General features: G+C 29.5%; 1 long non-coding RNA gene across 1 annotated transcript in view; it reads left to right on the top strand.

Moving 5' to 3' along the window:
• The window catches only part of LOC142331077 (uncharacterized), a 190,893-nt gene that overhangs the window by 129,293 nt on the left and 38,393 nt on the right, over positions 1 to 23,207 (top strand). The window lies entirely within an intron of this gene.

The raw sequence follows: 23,207 nt of genomic DNA, 5'->3' as shown, positions 1-23,207 counted from the left end.
TATACTGCTTTTGCATTTTTCAAATTATTTTTAATTTTAAAATTTAATAATTATTACATTTATTTATTTTTTATTTATAAGATATTTATATAATATATTTTTTACTTTTCAGTGAATTTTTATATTTTTTTAAAATATTATTTTTTTTTTAAAATTCTTAATTTGATTTAATTCCTATTTTTTACTTTTTAGAGGGGTTTTCTAATCTCTTTCCTTTTTTATTAAAGTTAAATAAAAACTTTTTAAAAAAATAATTTTTTATACGTATTCAAATATATTTTTGTATTTTTTTGAAGACTAAAAAAAAGTAAAATATTTATTTTTACACATGGAAGTTACATACGTGTACCAAATTTCAATCATTTTCATACGATAGTTCATGAGAAATGAATGTTGAATTTTCAACTAAATGCATGAATTTAGTGTAGTGGTAGCGCGTGGGGATGGGTCATATCAAATTCCGACACCGTAGTGCTGTATTGTCATCGAAGTTACCAAATTTCATTGATTTTCATACGATAGATCAAAAGATATAGCAGTTGCAAGATTTGATTATTCCTAAAGCGAGTTAAATAAAAGCTTTTAAAAACAAAAAAAAAAAATTATAAGATTTGAGATACAATAATTATATTTAAAATTTAAAGTTTAATACTTATTTGAATGTAATTCAGAAGTGAATCGTTCACTCAGATAACTAATGAGTTTTCTATTATTTACAACTTACAACATTTTTTTAAATCGCTTTTATATGTTTCGAATTAGAAACAAATAGAATAAAAAATAAATCCTGTCTTGAGCCCATATTAATTTATAAATTGTTTTATATGAAACGTTTTACTGTTTTTAAGAATGTATAACTTTTTCAGACCATTTCACCAAAACTCATTAAAATATTTTATGAGCACACAATTATACGTGTTGCCAAAAGTTTTATGCTCTTAAAAAACAGAGGTTATAAATAAAATGACGGTCTTGTTTTAACGGATGTCGTGTGTGTGTGTGTGTGTGTCTGTGTGTTACACCTCAGGTAATTTTTTACGAGTATTTTTTTACAATTTTATTTTATACTACCTAATTATTATTGTAGTTGAATTTTTTTTATAACGAAAAAAGAAGTACTTTAAAAATTTATTGCATTGCTTCTCTAATATATTCTCTTTTGTGTAGGTTAGTAAAAAAAATATTAATGTTTTTCCCCTGGATTCATATACATATCAAAAAATCTTAATTGCTTTTTTCTGAATTGCTTAATTACTTTTTGTTGTTAATTATTGATATTTCTTTATTGTTTTATTTTATTATAGTTTACGTAATAAAAGTTTGCTAGGAACATGGTACTGTATATTGAAACAGTTTGAGACCATAAATAAAAATATTTAATTTTCAGTGTGAAATAAGATAATTTTCATTATACTTGTACGTTGATAAAACCGTATGATTTTATTTACTTTGTTACTTGTGTTTTATATGTATTAGGATAGAGAGGATGTACCTGATAAGTACAGCCGGTAGAGTTTTACAATGAGGGAATGTAGAATTTGTAGAAATTAAATGAAAAAATTGTGAAAGTCAATACTTAATATATATATATATAGATATACCTATAAGCAATGTTATAATCTTTAAGAAATTATTCTATATATATATATATATATATATAGAATAATTATATATATATATATATATATAGAATAATTTCTTAAAGATTATTTCATTATATTGCTAATAAACGATAATTTTTTTAATTTTATTTATAGTCATATTACATCGTTTTACAAAGACTTAATTTTCATTTAAATTGTTAGTTAAATTAGTTTCATTTATTACTTAATTTCATTCTACTTTTAGACGCTCTTCTATGTGTTGAATACTCTTTAAATATTATTAATATTTATTTCAGTAAAAACGAATTGATCAAAAAATACTCGTCCAAAAAAAATTAATCTATCCATAAGGTGCTGCTCCTGAATTCGAAGTGGTACATCAGGGTACTACAGCGTTGACATTACTCTCGAAGTAAAGTTAGCATTCCGTTTCGGTTGCAATTTCTAGTTGTTTTCACTCTAGTGGCAATTACAATTTACGGTTGCAATTTCAATACTTCAACAATACATTACAGTATTACATTTGATTTGAATACGTCGTTTTTTTATCGCTTCAGTCAGTAAAACTGTTGCGTTTATTTATTACAGTTTTTATAGCCCAGGAAAAATTCTGTCAAGTGATGGGATTGGATTGAAAATGGATTTTATTAACCGAATATTGTATATATTTATATATATGTATATCCAAATCACCCTCTGATTTTCGTCACGTACTTAATTATTGGCTGTTTAAAATACTTCACGTGAATTTATAAGAAATTTTAATAATTTTGTTATTTAATCTTTTCTATTAATCTTAAAGAGTAATGTTAAATATTTTAGTATGAATAAAGCATGTGTAAAGAAAATTCTTATTTAAATAAGAATATAATATAAGTAATTGTATCTAATATGATTTTAATATAACGATTTTTTGTTTTATAATATCGATTAAATTATAATAAATTTAAATAAATTATTAAACTTTTTCGGAACTAATTTTTTTTTTAATAGAAGATTAGATACGCTTGTACGTTCACAAATACAAGCACGCATATTAAGTGGCTATATATATTCTTTCTAATGGTAAAACTGAAATAAAACTGTTACAAAAAGGGATTGATTGGCCGCGTGGGAATGGGGTATTGTTATGTGTAAAGCAGATGTTTTTAACGGGAACTCTTTTACTTTGATCGTTAAATTCAATCGTATTCTCGTAATACGTTCACAATTCGTGTCCGTTGGAACATTTAAACATCTAGGTTGTGCTACACAGTACAACTGCAACATGAGAACAAAGCGAAATTGCTTCTAAATGTAGATTATAGACAGATACAATTCGCAATGCCCAATCTGTGTGCCCCACTACTATTAAATCCAATTATTTGAGTGGATGAATTTAGTACGTCTAAATTGAATTCTTGTTAATTAAAATAACTTTGTGTGTGTGTGTGTGTGTGTGTGTGTGTGTGTGTGTGTGTGTGTGTGTGTGTGTGTGTGTGTGTGTGTGTTTAACATCCAATAGCGGATGACATTTTTTATTTCGTTCATCAATTCAATTAATATATTTTTTAATTCCTATTATCAATTTTTTCATTTTTTATGTTAAAAATATCTCAATTTTAATAGACTTACTGTAAACCTTAACTTATTAGGATAAAATTCCATAAAGTTATTAATCTATTTATCTTAATATAATGTATATTAAGCCGTTCGTTTGACAGTTGTGATTGGTTTGAAATAGTTACTTTCTGATTCGTCAGTCTTTTTTGTTCTTGTGATTGTCTAGGAAACTTCGGTATTCTGATTCGTTAGTTGTCGTTTTAATCTTTGGTGACGGTGAAACTTAAGTGTTGTCTGCGATATGAAAGGATGAACGTGTATTGTCATTAATTCTTTTTTTGCTGCGTTTACTGTAGGTGGATTTGAATCGTGTTTAGTTCATATTTCATTTATTTTAGCAATTTACAACACTGTTATAAGGCAAAACGTAAATAATTCTTCACCCCAATTGATCTGTATTTGGTCTGTATTGATCTGTAATTAAATGGTAGTTAGTGGATTCCTTTATTAGAATTTTTTACTTATTTCTACATTAGCCTTGCAATTAACAAAATTTATATAAGAACTGTTACGCCCGTATTTTTACGGTTATCCGTTAAAATAAATTTCATTTGAAAAGACAAATGATATAACTTGTCGTGAAACGTCACTTATCTGGAAATTTTAAGTGGATTCAGTATCAATGTGTAAAAATATTGTTAAAATATTACATAGATTATATTATATAGCTGATTAGTTATACAGACTTTTGGTTAATTATTTTGCAGTAAATCATAAACAGAAAACGAATCTTATATTGTAACATTATATTCTCTGATTATAGAAAAGAGAAATTTCCAGTGATAATAAGAGATTAGAAATTTCTGTAATATTAGATTTTGATATTTTACGTTAAATTTTCCAGCGAAAAAATTTAACATTAAACATTTATTTACTACAGCAGTCAATTTCCTTACAAAATATACGTTATAATTTCCTATTAGCCACAGGAAAACGTAAACTAATATATTAATTCTGATTAAAATAAATTTCTAGTCAAATTCATATATTAAAATTTTATATACTTTGGAAAAAGAAAGCCGGAAACGTTTTTTAAAATGTTTTAAAGCATGTTTTCTGTTAAGATAATTATTATCGTTATTATATTTTTAATCGTCACCAACCGACCAGCAAGCAAGACTATATGTCTTTATCCTGTTGGTCCCGTTTTATAAGCGTACTAAGACTAGTAATCACTCAGTTCAGTTGTGTTTTCGGCCTGAATGCAAAGTTTCCTAGGCCTAAAATATATGCTTTCTCCTTTTCGTTTTTTGAGTCTAAATCTTTTTATTTTTATTGTTCACAGCCGAGAGAAATTCTTGCATTACCGGGGTAACTTTTTTTATGTTTTTTTTTTTTTAAAGTTCTCACCTTTACTAAATTACCGTCTCAATAATTCATTTTTTTTTATGGATGAATTCCTCTTTCGGGTGTTATTAAAAAAATTTCTGATAACAGTAAGAATATTTACTGTATAAAGATTTTTTTTATCGTCATTGCATAGTACTAGATTGTTATAGCGTAATGATGTATACATATCATAAAAAAATTTTACGGTAGAAAATTTAACGAGAAAGATACATATTTTTGCATTGCAAAGAAGTTTAACTCAATCTAGGAATTTTTTTTATTCCTCACACTTATTTTTTTAAAATTTTATCAAGAAGCAGGCTTCTTTCCAACAGACCTTTTTTTCGTAGTTTAATAAAGTCTAGCATTATTCGTATATTAAATAAAACTGACAATTCTTAATAAAACTAGTTCTAAATTTAAAAAAAAAAAAATGTAATAAATAACGACCAATAATTCAAAGATGCACTTAAAAACGAACTGAAATATTATTTTTCTTTACTTTTTAATTGTTTTTATGTTGGCTTTATATTATATTTTATATCGATATTAATAAAATTGTTGTTAATTTACTATGATACAGTCTTTCTCTATGAATTTAATTCATTATGTTCTATCCCCATCGAAGAGAGTGTATTCTTTTGAGAACCTACGAAGTGGGTGGTACACTACAAATACTTTTATCACGTTAATTAGTGAGTAAAGTAGGCAGGTATCATAGTTATACTCTATAAAATTTCCCATGAAATTTTTAAAATATTGTCCATCACATCATCAATCATTTCTATTATTTAGAGAATTGGCTTGATTTTTAATTCAACGTAAACTATATAATAAGAAATTTGATATAAACTCTAACATTAATTTAATTAATTTCGTTTTCACTTACTCTTTAATACATTACGGATTTGATTGATAAATCATCATCATGTTTAAACCATTGTAAAAAGATAAGATTTTAATCATTAAAGCAATGTTTTATTTTAAGGTGCTATATATTAATTTTTTTTTTCAGTATGTTAAGTAAGTTTTTATATGTATTATCCCTTCTCTTTTTCCTGTTATTGTTTCAAGTACCTATGCTTGCGTGTCTGTTTGTGTGTGCTTTATTTATTGTGCGTGTATAAGTAATCATTGACCGTAACGATTTTTAATCTGATAATCGTGATAGATATTGAAATAACACAAATTTTGCTTTCATAAACAGGATCTCTTTATATGATTTTTATAATGATTATACATTATCAATGTTAATTTATTCGTTAAAAAAACGGTTTCATAAATTCTCAGTCATTTATTTATTATAAAATTACTTTTTTTCAGTATATATTATTAGTCATTTACTGTAACAAATCGATTGACCTTGATATTTCAATGATATCGTTTTACTAAGCTTTTTCCTTATTCTTTCTTCCTTTATCTTATCAATAATTATCGACCTACAGTCAGCACATGCGATCCCTTCGTAAAAAGTGCACTGGACCCTCCAAAAAACTGGGTCCCATCAGGCGCATCGCTGTTGGACCGAAAAGCGCTTACACCGAAAGGCCTTCATTGAACGGACGGAAGGGGAATTTCGTTGGGAGGAAAACACAACATTTTTCTAATCTTCTAAGTAACAGTCAGAACCCGCACTACAAAGGTCCGGAATGCAATTAACGACTCTGTCCATCTTAAAACACAAATATATAACCGCCATTGTTAAATTACAGTGGCATTATTATTATAGTATATTATATTATATATAGTATTATATTATAGTATACTGCGTAGAAGATTTTTTGACATTCATTTGCCTAAGCGGGCGAGGGCAAATGACAATGCTATAAGAAAAATAAAATGCAATTAACTTATTTTATATATATATATATATATATATAAAGTATCTTTCATAAGTTTAAGGACAAGTTAAAAATAACCAAAAAATCAGTATTTCATGACAAAATTTTTATTTTATACAAGTAAAAATTATAAATAATGCTACATCATTTTTTAAATGTTTAGTATTTTTTATAACCTCCTTACGATTTTAGGCATGCTCTATCAGGCATTGATTCTATAGGCACTCTATCAGGCATTGATTCAATCAATTCCAGACATTTTTCTTTTGTCACCTATAGCCACAGACTTGTGATTTGAAGTCGTAACTCAGCCTTATTTTTAGGTTTTCTTTTAGCAAGTTGCAGTGCCATCCGATTCCATAAATTCTCAATTGGATTTAGGTCAGCACTACGAGCAGGCCAGTCCGAAAGTTCCACATCATTTGTATCAAACCATAACTGGTGATTTATGACAAGGTGCGTTGTCTTGTTGGAAGATGAAATTGTCACTCAATAGGTTATGGACATCAGGAAGCGTGAATTCTTCCATTGTTTTTATGTACTGTATGGTGTTCATTGTCCCATCCATTATTCTAAGGTGTCCAGCACCCTCCAAAGTTATGCAACCCCAAACCAAGACAGCATCTCCATCTTGCACAGCAGGAATGATGCAGGCTGGTAGAAACGTTTCAGTTTTTGTTCGCCTGACCTTAATTTTTCTGTTTGAATACAACTGGGAATCTGCTTCGCCAAGCTTCTTTCAACCGGTTCTTCGTTTGCTTGCAAAACTGACGACGTTTTGACTTGTGGACAGCGCTTAAAAGAGGCTTTGCTAATGCGAAATGCGATTCCATTCCAGATTCTTTTAAACGTCTAGAAAGAGTGGCAGTACTAACTTGAATTCCATGATTTTGTGCTACTTCTATCGCTGTATCAGGAAAACTAGCCGACCGATTAAGTTTTGATACTTTTATAACTGCTCTGTCTTGCCTCATTGACGTTTTTCGTGGTCGACCAGATCGTGGAAGATCAACGACAGTTTCTTGATCACGATATTTTTAACGACTTGCTGTACACATGTTTTTGATATTTTTAATCGTTCAGAAATGTCTCTGTATGTTTTATTTGCTTTCCAGAGACCGATTATTTGCCATTTTACTTCTACACTAACACTTTTCTTACCCATTGTTAATAAAAAAACTTTTCACCGATCTAATCTTAAAAAAACAAATGCTAATTCATCACCGTTTTGGTGGGAAACAGCTGATAATAGCGCCAAGTTGACATTTTTAATTACTGTTGGTATGCCAGACACTCTAAGTTGGTGTACCTGTCATTAAAGTGATTTGTACATTTTTGAACATTACTGTCTTAAAAGTTTTTATAATTTTTTTTATTACTCTATTGAAAAACTCTAAAAGACAGCTTTAAAATGATATCACACTCATTAGCCTAGGTTACACATTTTACGAGAAATAGTAATTTCTTTATAAAAAAAAAACAGGCTAATTTTAGCTCATTTAAAATATTTAAATGTCTCCGTAAAATTTGAAGCATTTAACTTAAAAGCTTGCGGTTTTCACCAAAAGATGTATTTTTTAAAGCTGTTTCTCACAGACATGTAAGATTTGTATGTAGTTCATAAGTTTAAAGACAAACTGATATAAATAGTTTTTCTAAGGTGTCCTTAAACTTATGAAAGATATACACCCGAATTTTATCCGAATCATTCATTTACAAATATACGGTATATATATTGCTGAATATACATGCAATCAAACCAACACAATAAGTAAATATATATACGAGTGTATACCGAAGTTCTCCCGGGACCTTCATAACCTATTCTACTCGTGAAAATAATGGAGAGTTCGTATAAACTTGTCCAAAAATGCTTCGTTTGCGAGTTACAGTTAATGAAAGATTTCGCTTGGATTTCAGCTTCCCCGGTGAAATGAGCTTGTACTGAGATTTTTAGGACGTTAATTAAGGGGCAGAATTTGTGATTTCTTAAGTTTTTTTATCTGAAAATCAAATAAAATAAGTCACAAAACTTATCTTCCGTGGATATTTTAATTCATTAGAATATCTCAATCTGTTCTTAAGATATAAGTTTTTATGGAAAAAAGGAAACATGGCAATTAGAAGGAAAAATAAATGAGATATATCATTAGTCCGTATGAAGTTTTAATTTGTTTATTTTTGATGTTACCTTAAGTAACATCTCTCATTGTGTGTACTCAAAGACTTGCCACGTTACAATATACCGATAATGGTAAATTAAATATCACTTAACTGAACCTTACTCTTTAATTACACACTTAATCAGTGAATGCTCACTAACCTCTCGGTCAGCCTGTCTCTTCTTGCTTCTACTATTATCACTATTATCTACCAATATCATATCTGAATTTGTAATAAACTTGTTAATTGATGTTACTACAGTTATGGATTAAATGCAAATAAAATTTCGTTGTAAATATTTAATGGAGACATATTCATTCTTCATACGGGGGAATTAGACCAATCCAGTTAGTTGACAACTGTTGTTTGAACTAAATGATATATACGTTATTTTATAAATAATTTTTTTTCCTAATGTGTACGTTGCAATCTGTTCGACTAGTGAACAATAACAAACCACCCCTTCCCACCGAGAAAATCAAATGAGGATGAAATGTACGACATGTAAATGAAGCATAATCTTGTATAGACTCAGGCCGACCATTTCTGAGGCGTGTAGTTAATTAAACCCCAACCACCAAAGTACACCGGTATCCACAGTCTAGTATTCTCAAATCCTTATAAAAACAACCAATTTTACTTAGATTTAAACCTCAGAACCTTCGAATTCAAAAGTCATCTGTTAAGCAATTGATTTGCGACGACGAGTTAACCTGTTGTTCAGCCCGTTGAGCTATAAACAAATATGTTTAGTAAATATTATTTTTACGTAGTTTCTTGACAGGTTTGGATTTCTGGTACGTTATACTAGGAAGAAAAAATTTGAATATAAAACTATATTGTAAGTGTAATTTTTCAAGCACGGTACAGTTGTTATTTAAAATTATTTATATATAAATAAAATAAATTAAAATTCAACCTTACCAACAATTCGTCTGTGATTTTTTAGTACTCTCGATCATTCGCACATCATGAAGAAAAGTTTTCATTCAGTTTATAAGTATTAAAATTAACATAAGTAAATTAAAAGTTATAAAATATTAAAATCATAACCGATCGTCGTAATGTAAAAGTAATTACGGCCATTATGTAGGAAAATTGCAGCCGAGTTGGTCTAGTGGTGAACGCGTCTTCGCAAATCAGTTGATTTGGAAGTCAAGAGTTCCAGCGTTCAAGTCCTAGTAAAGTCAGTTATTTTTCTACGGATTTGAATACTAGATCATGGATACCGGTGTTCTTTTGTATTTTGGGTTTTCAATTAACCTCACATCTCAGGAGCGGTCGAACTGAGACTGTACAAGATTGCACTTCACTTACACTCATACATATCACCCTCTGAAGTAATATCTGAACGATAATTCCCGGAGGCTAAACAGGAAAAGAAAGAACTAGTTGTTATATATATTTATACATACAGGGTGTTTCTAAAATGGTGAGCTGGCCTTACTTTTTCGGATTTTTTGTAAAAATAAACAAAAAATATCCTTCGGAAAAATGGCAATTTCTCTTTCGTTCTCCCACTGTCCGCAATTTTGTTATTTTTATATAAATATTTGTACCTCAAGTTCGGATGAACGAATCACATTAATATTTGGTAACCCTCTTGGTAATAAAGTTTTAAAATTATCAAAAAATCAGGACTTAAATACCTTCGAAAATTACAAAATGGCGGCCATGTTTATTTTTCAATCCGTTATACCTTCATTTTATCATAATTTAACAATATTAAGCTAAAATATTAAGCATTTTGTTTTGAACAAAATGACATTTTATTTTTTTAAATCGGTTAATAAATAACCGAATTATGGCTTAAAAATTGATGTAATTTTGTGTCTGTTTTCATATCCTTTACTTTAAGTCCAATTCAATGAAATATTAATTGTTTTTATTTATTGTTAATTCTACTATTGTAATTTAATATCAAATTAAGTAATAATTTTCTTACAATTATGACCTAACAATTATGACACACCTACAGATTAATGTGATTCATTTCTCCGAACTTGAGATATAAATTTTTATACAAAAGTAACAAAATGGCGGACACTGGTGGAAAGGAGAAGGAGAGGTTGCCGTTTTTCCTAAAGATATTTTTTGTTTAGTTTTATTAGTAGAATCCGAAAAAGTATATCCAGTTCACCATTTTAAAAACACTCTGAATATAAAACTAAGTTAACTATTTTTTCTTTAAAAAATAAATTATACTTATTTAAATCAAGAAATGTGGGTTAATGGATTCAGATAAGCAGTTTTTAACTAATAAAAAAAAAAAAAAAACTGTAATCTTACTTCCGTTTACGGTTTCTTTTTTATGTTAAGTCTTTTATAACGAAGAGCAACATGATTAAATTTTTTTTATGTTTGATCTCGGGCATTATTATTGGTACTCTGAGTAGTAGTGTATATATGGCCCGGTAACAAGCAATATGGGTTTTATACTATCCCCTTTAATGCTGGATAGACGTGAGGTAAGGGAGTTATACACAATGTAGAGTTAAGGGTGTTTTTCAACAACACTTACTCTTAGAAAAGGTCGTTAAGTATCTCTTACTATTTACTTAACCATAGTCTTTTCTCCTTTACCCTTTTAACAAGCATACCTGCCTTATTGCATATATGTACGTGTGTGTGTGTGTGTGTGTGTGTGTGTGTGTGTGTATATATATATATATATATATATATATATATATATATATATATATGTGCACACACAAATTTATATGTCGTATACTTGTATAGTTGTTTTATTCTAATAAAACTGATGTATTTTTAAAGTTCACATATTCTTTTATCTATATGAACTTTACACATTCATAATAGATATCGATGAGGTTGTTTTTTTATATCTTTTAAACTTAATCTATTAATCTTTTATAGAATCAGTAGTTAAATATTTCTATTGCCATTTTCTCAAGTGGTGTGTAAAAAAAACTTATATACCAACACTGCCAGTTCAATATGGTATCGGCTTCAACATTTCAAAATTCAGTCCTGAGGATTTTTTCCTTTGTTACAGAAGAATATAAATACACCGGTTTGAATTATTAGTCCATTCGTTAAAAAAATTAAATACCCAATACAATAAAAATGACTTCAGGTCAACGATGCCTATAAAAATATTGGTTGTCAATTGTGTCTTGATAGTTAGAAATAGTCACGGGTTAGATTATATTTTTTCTAATCACTTCCACAGTTTGAATGCCACGATCAGAAGAAAGAAATAAGAGGCTATAGATTCACAAGAGGATTTATCAATCAGCAATTGAGGATTAACTCCGATTTAGAAGACCATATGCTAGAAAAAAAAAACGCTGTGCATTCGTAAAAGTTTACTATAAAAACTCCATTCAAAACCTTCATTCTCAACTAAGTTCCTTTGTATCACTGAAGTACCACCTGGTTTCAATATAAAATACGGGCCACCTTTAACGAGATAAGAACTAAAGAGAGGAACTGAATGGAACGCAAGGTTATAGGGAGTTTTATTATCTCCCTACTAATCAGAGAACCTGGACAACTGTCCTTTGCTGTTGTGTCTTTCTATTATCGGTCGGGTCATTATTTATTTAATGGCGGTTATGATTTTTATTTTTATTTTTTTTTGATAGATTTTTTATGTTTTATTTATGATGGAGTTGGTTTTTGCGCTCCTGTCCTTTAGATCAGTTTGAAATAACTAACCGGACTAGTCGTGGAAGACTAGACGCATACGACCCTCGTAATTCCTGACGTAATTCCTCTTCAGTCGGCGTCCGCTGAAGTCCTTTCGGTGCTAACGCCTTTCGGATTTACAAAAATACGCCTTCCGGGGAACTAGTGTTCGGAGGAAGCAATGCGCTCCTTACTCTGGAGGGAGTTGCATGTGCTGACTAAAGTAAAATTGTAAGTTAGGTACGTAAAGTGGGTAATTGGTAAGAAGTTAGAAAATTTTTTCATTCTGGCTGCCATTCGTACTGCTTCTCTGCTGGGCTCGGTCGGGCCGTGACGGTGAGTCGCGTTGTGATTCTTTTTCTTCTTCTGTGTTCTTTTTCTTTGGCCTTCCTTTCCGTGAACCGGCTGTAACTGGATTATAAACCGTAAACCTCATATTGTCCCGTGGCTCTGAAAAGGGGCAGCACGGGGGAAAGTGCAGTTCTCTTCATTCTTTTGACCGGTGGCTGCTGGGCTCATCTCCTTCGTTCGCTCTTCATCTTGACGAGGTGAAAAGGAATTGTGGAACTTATGATGATGTCATATAATTTCGCGGGTGGAGCAGCGATCGTCTAATAATTAAGTGAAGGTCATTGGTCAAGCGAAAAATATTCTTTTTTTTAAATAAATATTTATTTTAAAATCATCTAGACTATATTCGCCCGGAACGGCTAAAGAGAGGTTAAATGTGCTTGTTCCTTTCACAAATGGGATACGCCTTCTTCATCAAGATGCATCTATGGAGATACCATATCAATTGTAGATATGGTTATATCTATTGATAAATTGTAGGCCTACTACGAATTGCCTACGGGGAATTCCTAGTTTCACATAAGCATTTCTGTTATTCTTGTTCACGTTTACTATTTTGAAAATGCATAATATTTTTTCATTGATAATGGACGGAAATTAATTAAAACTTTTCAGTGAACCAATTAAATTTGGCATAATTTATATAATAGTTGATTTAATTATTTATATATGTATAACGATGGTTGTTTGTAGGGTCTACTCAATATTTTTAATTTCATCAAATTACTGTTATAATAATTTAATTTTATTATAAACAGAAAATATATTTTAATATTAGATAAAAAATAAATTATATGTAATTTTTTTTGGTATTTTTTCAAAATACCAAAAATAGAAAAATTGGAAAACGGGCAAATAAAAAAATCGTGAAGTCCAGATAGCCTTAGCTCAAACTCGGTAGCAACCTCTTTACACGATTTCTCTGAATTTTTATTCTTATTTTTATCAGTTGTCAAACGAAGCTTTTTAAACATCTCTTTTCTTATGGCTAGCGTTTTTGTAGGCTTATCCAAATTAAAAAAAAAGAACCAACTTCAAAAAATGTACTATATACAAAAAATAAATAAATAAATAAATAAAACCTTATTCGATAGTTTTTTTTAAAGTTAATGTAATTAAAAGTTAATAAATTGGAAATTGGAAAGAGTTGTTTTATTTTAATATATTCTAAAAGTATAAATTTAAGGAATATTTTTTAAAAATTTCTTTTTTTCAAAGAAGTTATTTTTGAAGACCGTTTTATTCATAAAAAAAAGTATATTTAAAATTTTAAATTATTACCTTTAATTATATATAAATGATGGTAACTCGAAAATATTTCATTCAATTTTTATGATTTTACATTTCTATAAATTTAGATTACTTCTATTGTTTAAACAGTGTACGTAATTCAGTTTATTATTTTTTTTTACAGTAATATAAAATATAGCTAAACCTTTGTTCCTTGTATAGTATGAAAAAAAAGATAATAGAAAAAAATACAGTATCATGCATACAGATCTAACTCTTCCTCTCTCTGCCCCTCGCTCTCTCTCTCTCTCTCTCTCTCTCTCTCTATATATATATATATATATATATATATATATATATATATATACAATACATACATTATAATCGAAGTTATCATGCAACTTATAGTGTGACATGCAACTAAAATAAAATTACACAGCAACAGACAACATGACGGGGAGAAAGCATTTTAAATACGTCACGATTTAAAAACATACAGTATTAAACAACTCTAACCTATAAAAGTGTAATGTTAGTTTGTTATCTTATATATTATCTATAATTTTTTAAGGATTTTTTTCCTTTAATTTTTTTTTCATTGATTTTTATTACAATTTAAATGGATAATATTCTTCTTAAATTTGCTTCTACCGATTAATAATTTGAACGAAAGAGGCGTTCTTCATTAGTAATTTAATGATGTAAAAGCGGATCAAAAATATGGTTATATAATTTATAGCTTTGATGTGTAAGTTTTCTTATATATCGAAGCTCATATTTAAAATGTTCTCATTTTTAAAAAAATTGTTTTATTTTACTATATATTACAGCATAACTGTCCTTAACAGAGTGTCTAAGGACCAAAAAAAAAATTCGTTAAATATAGGATTCCATTTGATATATTTTATTAAAAATAAAAATTTTCTGGTTTTTGGGGCAGGAGTTCTTATTTATTATTATACAGAGCGTACGGAAAGTTTCTGTCAAATTGAATTATGGTTGTCATGACGAAAATACCTTAATTATTAACTTTTTTTTTAATTTCATTATTTTATAGAAACGGGTATTACAGTAACTGGAATAGTTATAATAGGTGTTGAAAATGACCTCCTCCAACATCAATACAACACTGTACAAGTTTCAATTTGTTTTCAAACACTTTAACCAGCTGATCTACTACAATATCTCGTATGTATGCCGTTATTGCAGTTTTTAGTTCGTCAATCGTGTATTTCGTTGCTCCCCACTGAAAGTAATTTGAGGGAGTCATATCGAGGAGTAGTGTAGGCCACAAACCCTCGAAACGATTCGTTCACCAAAGACATTTCATAAAAAAGTCATTGACCTATTAGCTGTGTACGCTGTGGCGCCATCTTGTTGGAACCAACCGTGATTGATATCCGCTTCTGTTAACTGACTAATGAATTTTGTTAAAACGGCACAATAATGGTCACTATTAACTGCATTTTCAAAAAAATATTGGACTCAAAATGCGCGTTCTACTCGCATCGACTCAGACTCCAATTTTCGCTTCGTGTAAATATTGTTCGTGTAATTCATCGGGGGTTAATTTTCGACCAGAGTCGTGTATTTTGTGAATTAATATACCCTCCCCATCTGTAAAAACGTTTCTAGAATACCTATGGAATTTTGTTGATAAAACGTAAGCCATTGACAATAATTTAATCTTTCGACATGATTTGTAAGATTTCAGTTCTTGAACACACATTACTTTGTAGGGGAAAAGTTTCAGTAATCTTTTTACAGGTTTATGTGCGGTACCAAGTTCGATATCTTTCTCTAATAATGAATCCACAGGGCAACGCCGAAAGAACAGAACGCACCACATAATTCTAAACCATACTGCAGAGCGACTTTCCGAATGTACTGCAGTACGGATGAAAAGTATATATTATCCTTTATCGTTATTTGGGTGTTTATGTAGTTCCAACATTTACTTTAACCCAACAAATACAGTGTATTTTTAAAAAATTCACTTATTTTTAATTTAACTTAAAGGATACCATAGGGTTTTTTCTGTTTTATTGTTACTTAACTGCTTATTTAATACAAGTATGACACTATAAAGATGTCAATGGAAGTTGAAAATGATGTGTTAAGTGTTACAAACAAAATTTATTACATTAAACAAATAAAAAAACTGTACATACTAACCAATAAATTTCGTTTTACTACAGATTTTACTTTTTACATAAGTTTAATAATGCATTTTGCGTTGATTTTGCTTTAGAAAAATGATTTTCAATTAATATTCATGCTCGAAAAACAACATCGAATATATTTTTGTTAACAAAAAACAATTGAACATCATTTATAACTGTCAAAACCTTCTTTTATGAATTAATAATATTCTCTTGATTTTCTATTGTAAATTCGTCGTCATCGACATGCTCAATAACTTTCATTTTCCAGATGGTTCGTTAACGAACTCGTTTATAATTTGTTCGTTTGTTTGTTTCGATCGGTTTTGAGGTAGTATTCTGCTCGCATGTTTCATGGATGTAATTTTTGATAACATTTTTCAACACTTAAATTTGGTACTGATTATCAGTTTTCTCTGAGATATGAAGTTTGTGAAAAGTAAGCCTTTCGAAAGCATTATTTACTCTATTTTTACTTTACTGTTAATTTTTTTTTTCTCTTTCCTTACAGAAAACGATATTTTTAATGGCTGATAGATTTACGCAATCTTTTATAATACGTTGGTAGTTGATAGAAAAATTCATTTTCAAAGATAAAATTTCATTTCACTCTGGCCCGATAAGGATAGACTTTGCTGTGTTATAGAATATTTTATTAAAACAAATTAACGATGCAATTTCATACATAACAGATCATTTAAAATTAAAAATAAAAGTTAATCTTTTTTTTTTCAAAATACCCATTATGAGGTATGTCGGCTCAATTATTTTTTATATGTTTTGGCTGCTTTCAGTTTTATCCAATATTCTTTAATTTTTCTGATGTTGCTTTGTTGCTTTCTTCCTTTCTTCTTTTATGAAATGCTCTAAAAACTAGCTAAAGTATGTATTATTACTTTTTATAATAATAATTAAATATACTCGTAAAATATATATATATAAACAAATATTTTTCTCACTGTCGTCACCAAATTTAGGTGGTATTTTCTACCCAACGATTTTCTACCCAACGATTTTCTTGGTACTGAGCATTTTTTAAGAAATATATGAATCAAAAATGATTAAAAAAATGAAATATTTTCATAATGATAATCTGAATAAGAAAAAATTTGCATAGTAATAAAAAGTTATCATGATTATGATAACTTTTAAAACTTTTAAGATTATAATAACTTTTAAGTTATCATAACTTAATGTTATGATATTGTTAATGTTATGATGTTGGAGTCTTACTCCAACGAAACCTGTAAATAAAGAAAATAATCGACAGATCTAGTAAAATAACATAAGTTCACCTCTCGCTAATTTTCATTCGATGTTGTTTTTTTTCTTCCATTCGTTGGCCGATATTTTCAGCAAGAGATATACACCGTTATGCGAAAATAAATATCTTCGAAAACGGTGGAGTTTAATTATCAATTATTACGTCATCTACCGACCAATTTTTTTTTTTTAGCCTCCGGGAATTACCGTTCAGATATTACTTCCGAGGGTGATATGTTATAGTGTAAGTTAAGTATAGTCTTGTACATTCTCAGTTCGACCATTCCTGAGATGTGTGGTTAATTGAAAACCCAACTACCAAAGAACACCGGTATCCACGATCTAGTATTCAAATCCGTGTAAAAATAACTGGCTTTACTAGGACTTGAACGGTTTAACTCTCGACTTCCAAATCAGCTGATTTGGGAAGACGCGTTAACCAGTAGACCAACCCGGTGGGTTACTACCGACCAAACTAAATTATTCCTAATTTACATTGTGTTTGTGTAGTGAGTGAGCTTACTGCTGTTGTTGTCACAGCCTTGAAGTGTTAAAGTTATGTTTTTGATGTAAGATATTGTGTTTAACCTGTAGTACCTTCGTAATAACTTAATTTGGGCTTATTTAACGAATCTCCCATAAATCTTTTCAAATGTTGTTGACTCTACGATGGGCCGAATTATATACAAGGTTTTCGAAAGTTTTCCTTTAGTGTTTAATCCCACAGAATGTTTTATAAAAAAAATAATAAACAAAGAGAGATTAAACTATAATGACAAACAGTTTTGAAAAAAAAATGTTTCACGGTAAATTACCAATAATATCCGTAGAACAATTTGGTGGATAACGGCTTGTAGTAATATTTATAATGGCCAATTTATTCACCTTAAAAGTATACAAAACGCGCGTGCAGGTGCAGGATTTCCAGAATTTTTTTTTTTTGTCGGCGGAAAACGCCTGGGCGGCATCATCGCCCAGAATTTTATTAAGAAAAGGGTAAAATAACTCCAAAATAATAAAGTTTATAAGGTGTAAATGTTATATTAATCATATAATTAAAATTTATTAAAACAAGTCAACAAGGCAAAATAAAACTCAAAACCATTACCACAGACGAAGTCGTTAAAATATAAAAGTTAAAATAATCGAATAAAAAACTATATAAAACTTACCTAATTCTGATGGGTTGTGCAAAAGGTCCCCTCCCCGGATAGTAAAATTAAATACATAGAACCAAAAAAATCAAAATTGAAAGTAAAGGTTAAAATTATTAAAAAAACTCTTTTAACAGAAAAAATATATGTGATAATATTAAACTTTTTGCAGTAACTTGGTACTATACAAAAAGAGAAATATCCGGTCCAATATTCCGTTATTATTGCACAAGATATCACGGACGTTTCTAGGTAGATTAAACTGACGACGCAACGCCGCATAACATATGCAGTCCACGAGAATGTGGTGCACAGTCATGCGGCAGTTGCATCGTGTGCATAGGGGTGGGGCTTCTCCTGACATTAGGTATTCGTGTGTGATCCTCGTATGTCCTAACCGTAACCGAAAGAGGACCACTTTCTCACGACCAGGAAAAAAATTAAAATTAAAAATTTTAATTTTACTGAAAATGCAATTTATAATTTAACCCATATAAGAATTCTTTTTTGACAGATTTTGTGATAAACTTTGTTATTTGAATAAATAAAAACTGTTACTTTTACATTAGTCATCAGTCGGAAACATCTTTAAGCTACAGTATATTAATTAAATTATTAAATAATCCTTAATGAAAATTCTTTAAATAATAAAAAAAATGAATAATAAATATAATATATATATATTATAATTAATATTATAATTATATAATAATAATGATGAATAATAAAAATGATCTTAAAAAATTTAAGTATAAAAAAATAAATACTATAAATTCTTGTAACTAAGTTCACTACACTATAAAAACAGTTCCTATTCTGTTGCAGTTATGCCCAACTTTAATTAAAATAATATCCAAGTAATTAGGAATGTTTTATCATAAAATTTCTATTTTATTAAATAAAAAGAAATGAGCGTGAATTATAGTCTAGATTATTTTAAATATACCTGCATAGTGTACTGTACTTTAAAGTAATTATTTACAGATGTTTTATTCGGTGAAGACAAACGTTTTTTCACTGATGAATATCATGCATTTTATTTTATGAATAACGCCTACACATTCAGGTTAGAAGCGTAATCTCACAAGTTAGGTTCAAAATTATTACAAAGAGCCTATTAGATCTTCTTTAACGACTGAAATATTATTATATTAGTCCTTGAAAATCTAGCTACATGTTGGTAAACTGAAATTTGATGTAAGTAAACTTACTTTTGTGAATAATTTATTAAAATTTTAAGAATTAATAATGTAATAAATTCATAGATAAATACGGGAATATAACTGTGTAAAAATAAGATTTAAAAAATTTCTGATTAAAAAGTAGATCACAATAAAGAATGCGATTAAAATTTATGGGAAATGATGTTTTCACAAGTTTACTGCTATATATAAGATATAAAGTGATTCAAAAAGTAACAAATAATGAATTAAGTTTATAGGAAAAGAAAAAAAAAATTTTTTATAAATGATTCAAATAAGATGATTTTTACTCCAGCAAAGAATTAAATAATGGAAATTAAGAAAGCTGTATAAATAAAATGAAACATAAAATTAATATTATTTAGGAACGTCAAAAATATTATCAAAGTTATAAAATTGTTGCGTAAGATTTTAAAATTAATCTACTTTTGTATAAGTTTCTGAGGTTATCCGAGATGTAACCAATAAGCGACGATTAAAAATACAATTTATAGAAAGAATTTATTAATATTTATGATGTGCACGTACTACGAAAGCGGTGATTGTACTGTTATGATTTAAGAGAAGATATCACAGCTGTAGAAATCAATTAAAAGTAAAATCAGATACATTTATTTTATTAAAATAAACTTCTGTAATGAAAACAGAAACCATCTTTATCGTGCATAAGTTTTATATCGGGTGATTCAAAAAGGACTTCACAATTTTTAAACCTTATAAAAATTTATTTAGATATTACAAATTCAGTTGAGGTCTCATTTCATTGCAAAACACATCAAATTTTGACTCAGGTACATTAGTACTGAATTTGGCCACCAGTGTTGTTAAAAATAGATACATTTACTTGTGCGTAAGGGTGCTCACTGTGTGATTTGGTTTCACGATTTGCTGACGGCAACTGCAGTTCAACGTAATCTTCGTAGAGAGTACGGTATGGGGGCCTCCTAGTAGCCGTCCAGTTTACTCTTGGCACCAAACCGCCGTTGAGACAGATTGTTCTGTTAAACATACAAAATCACCAGGACGCCCACATGTCCCTGATGCCGCTGTGGAACAACTCAAAGAAAGCTTTGCACGTAGTCCGAAGAAATCAAGTCGATGTGCGTCACGTGAGACTGGCATTCTACAAACGATTGTTTGACGCGTATTACGTAAACGGTGCACTTGAAGCCATTCAAACTAACTACGGTTTAACACATTATAGATGACTACAAAGTTGTTCGACTGCAATTTTATAAAGAAATAAACGATACGTTTTTATATGAAGTAATTTTTGGTGATGAGTCATAGTTTCACATCAGTTGCAAGGTGAACTCCCATAACTGCTGAATATGGGGTAGCAAAAACTTACATGAAACTTTGCAGCACATTCGTGATAGCCCTAAGGTTAATGTGTTTTGTACCCTAAAAAAAACAAGGCTCTTCGGCTAGTTCTTCTTCCAGAAGACAACTGTAAATGGTATAGTTTATCTGGCTGGATTTATTTCAAAATTTTCTTATTCCTCAGTTAGACGATGATGACCAAGATGGACTATCAGCAAACGGGGCACCACCTCACTACCGCCTAGAAGTTCGAAATTTTCTTCATACTCGATTCCCAGGTGGGTGGATCGGTCGTGAAAGTTCAATCGCACGGGGCCACCTCGCTCCCCTGATTTTACCCCGCTAGATTTTTTCTTGTGGGGTTTCATTAAAAATCGGATTTATATACCATCTTTGCCTGCCGATCTTGTTGAGCTAAGACTTCGAATTAACGCCGTAGTCGCAGAGTTATTCATCGTCGGTTACAGTATCCAATGAAATCGAATTCAGGTAGGATGCATCGCATCACAAATGGAAGCTGTTTCTAACCGATGTAAATTTAGGGTGACAAACTTGATGAGTTTTTGTATGAAATGAGACCTAAACCGGATATGTAAGTTATCTAAATAAAGTTTTATATGCTTTGAAAGTTGTGAAGTCCTTTTTGAATGGCCCAGGATTTTATATTCGGCTTCATCGGGTTCAAATAAAAACATTCATTTGACTACTACATTTGTCATTTAAATTAAACAAAACACTGCTTTATTTATTTAATAATATAATTTACAAAAGAGTTTAATGTTATTGAATTTCTGTGTTTTGTAAAAATCGATATTTCTTAAATAACTGTTGGGCTTCAACCGGTCCATCCGTTCCGTTAAAATATTTATACGGACGAACGTGATTAACCTCTATTTTATTTAATAAAGGGGTAAATATTCTCCAAGCTTGTGATAATTCATCGGAACGTGTGAAATTAGTTTTAATCCCGGTAAATACTTGTAATAATAATCTTTCGTACGCTTCATAATTCTTTTCTCTCTCCTTTACGACAAACGGTAATTCTGATTCTTCGATGTCAAACAATAATTCATTCGACGTTTGTCTCATAACTTTGATATAAACCTTTTCTATCGGTTCTGTTTGAATAATTAATTCGTTTCTGTTAGGTTTTTCATTATAAATATTACCCGGTACATCCTGATATTGTATACAAATTTCAACTTTTTTTTCATTTAACGCTTTACCGCATTTCAATATAAAAGGAACACCGTCCCAGCGTTCATTATTTATTTTAACTACTGCGACACAAAATGTCGGTGTTACTGAATTTCTCGGTATGTCTGGCTCATCTGTATATCCGATTTTATTATCATCTGAACTATATGGTACGCCGATATACTGACCTAAAATAACGTCTTCTATATTTACCGGTTCGGTACATTTTAATACTTTAACCTTTTCATCCCGCACGTGTTCGTCGCAAAACGATACAGGTTTTTCCATCGCAACAACACTTAATATATTTAACGAATGAGTCAACATTAATTCGCGTATTACACCGTAAGAATCGAAGTTTTTACATTTTTCTTGTATACCGTACGGATCTTTAATCGTTATCATAACGCATTGTATAAATTTACGATTCCACGTAGAACTAAATAATAAATTACTAAATCTTAATGTAACTAAATTCTGTATACTACTTTTACCTAAATATTGATCGATACGGTAAATTTCATCCTCTTTAAATAACGATAATATATGTTGCGTTAATTTTTCACTAGATGCTTCATCTTTGCAGTACGGTCTATCTATAACGATTCTCGTCCAACCGTTTCTACTGGGGTTGCTCATCGTTTTTAGATTTTGTGTTACGGTTTCAATCATAGAATTTGGTAATGCTATATAATATATCCTATTAGATGAATTATGTGTCCATTCGTAATTACATAATTCTTTATTAAATAATTCAAAATCTACTCTCGCACAATAATTACCTACATAATGATGATTTAATTTCCAAAAATCATCAAATCTTTTTCCTTCACCCGGTTCAATCGTTATGTATTCCGATGATTTTTCTCGTAATTCATCGAGCGTCAATGATATTTTAGAAAAACCATAAAACTGAATGTTAATCGGTAACAAACTATTTTTATATAAATTCCATAATGTAGGATATATTATTTTTCTAGCAAAATCACTAGTCGCACCTAATGTTATAAATATATGTAAAAAATCTTCGCTATTTTTTGATGTTAATTTACTAGGTGAATACGGTTTGATCGTGTTTTTTGATCTGTTTCCACTTTTACTTCTCGGTCTTTCACGTGAATTTTTTTTATATTCT

Source organism: Lycorma delicatula, chromosome 10 (assembly GCF_047948215.1).
Source record: "Lycorma delicatula isolate Av1 chromosome 10, ASM4794821v1, whole genome shotgun sequence".
Classification (NCBI taxonomy): Eukaryota; Metazoa; Arthropoda; class Insecta; order Hemiptera; family Fulgoridae; genus Lycorma; species Lycorma delicatula.
Note: the sequence above shows the minus strand (reverse complement) of the source record. Positions and strands in the feature narration are given on the sequence as shown.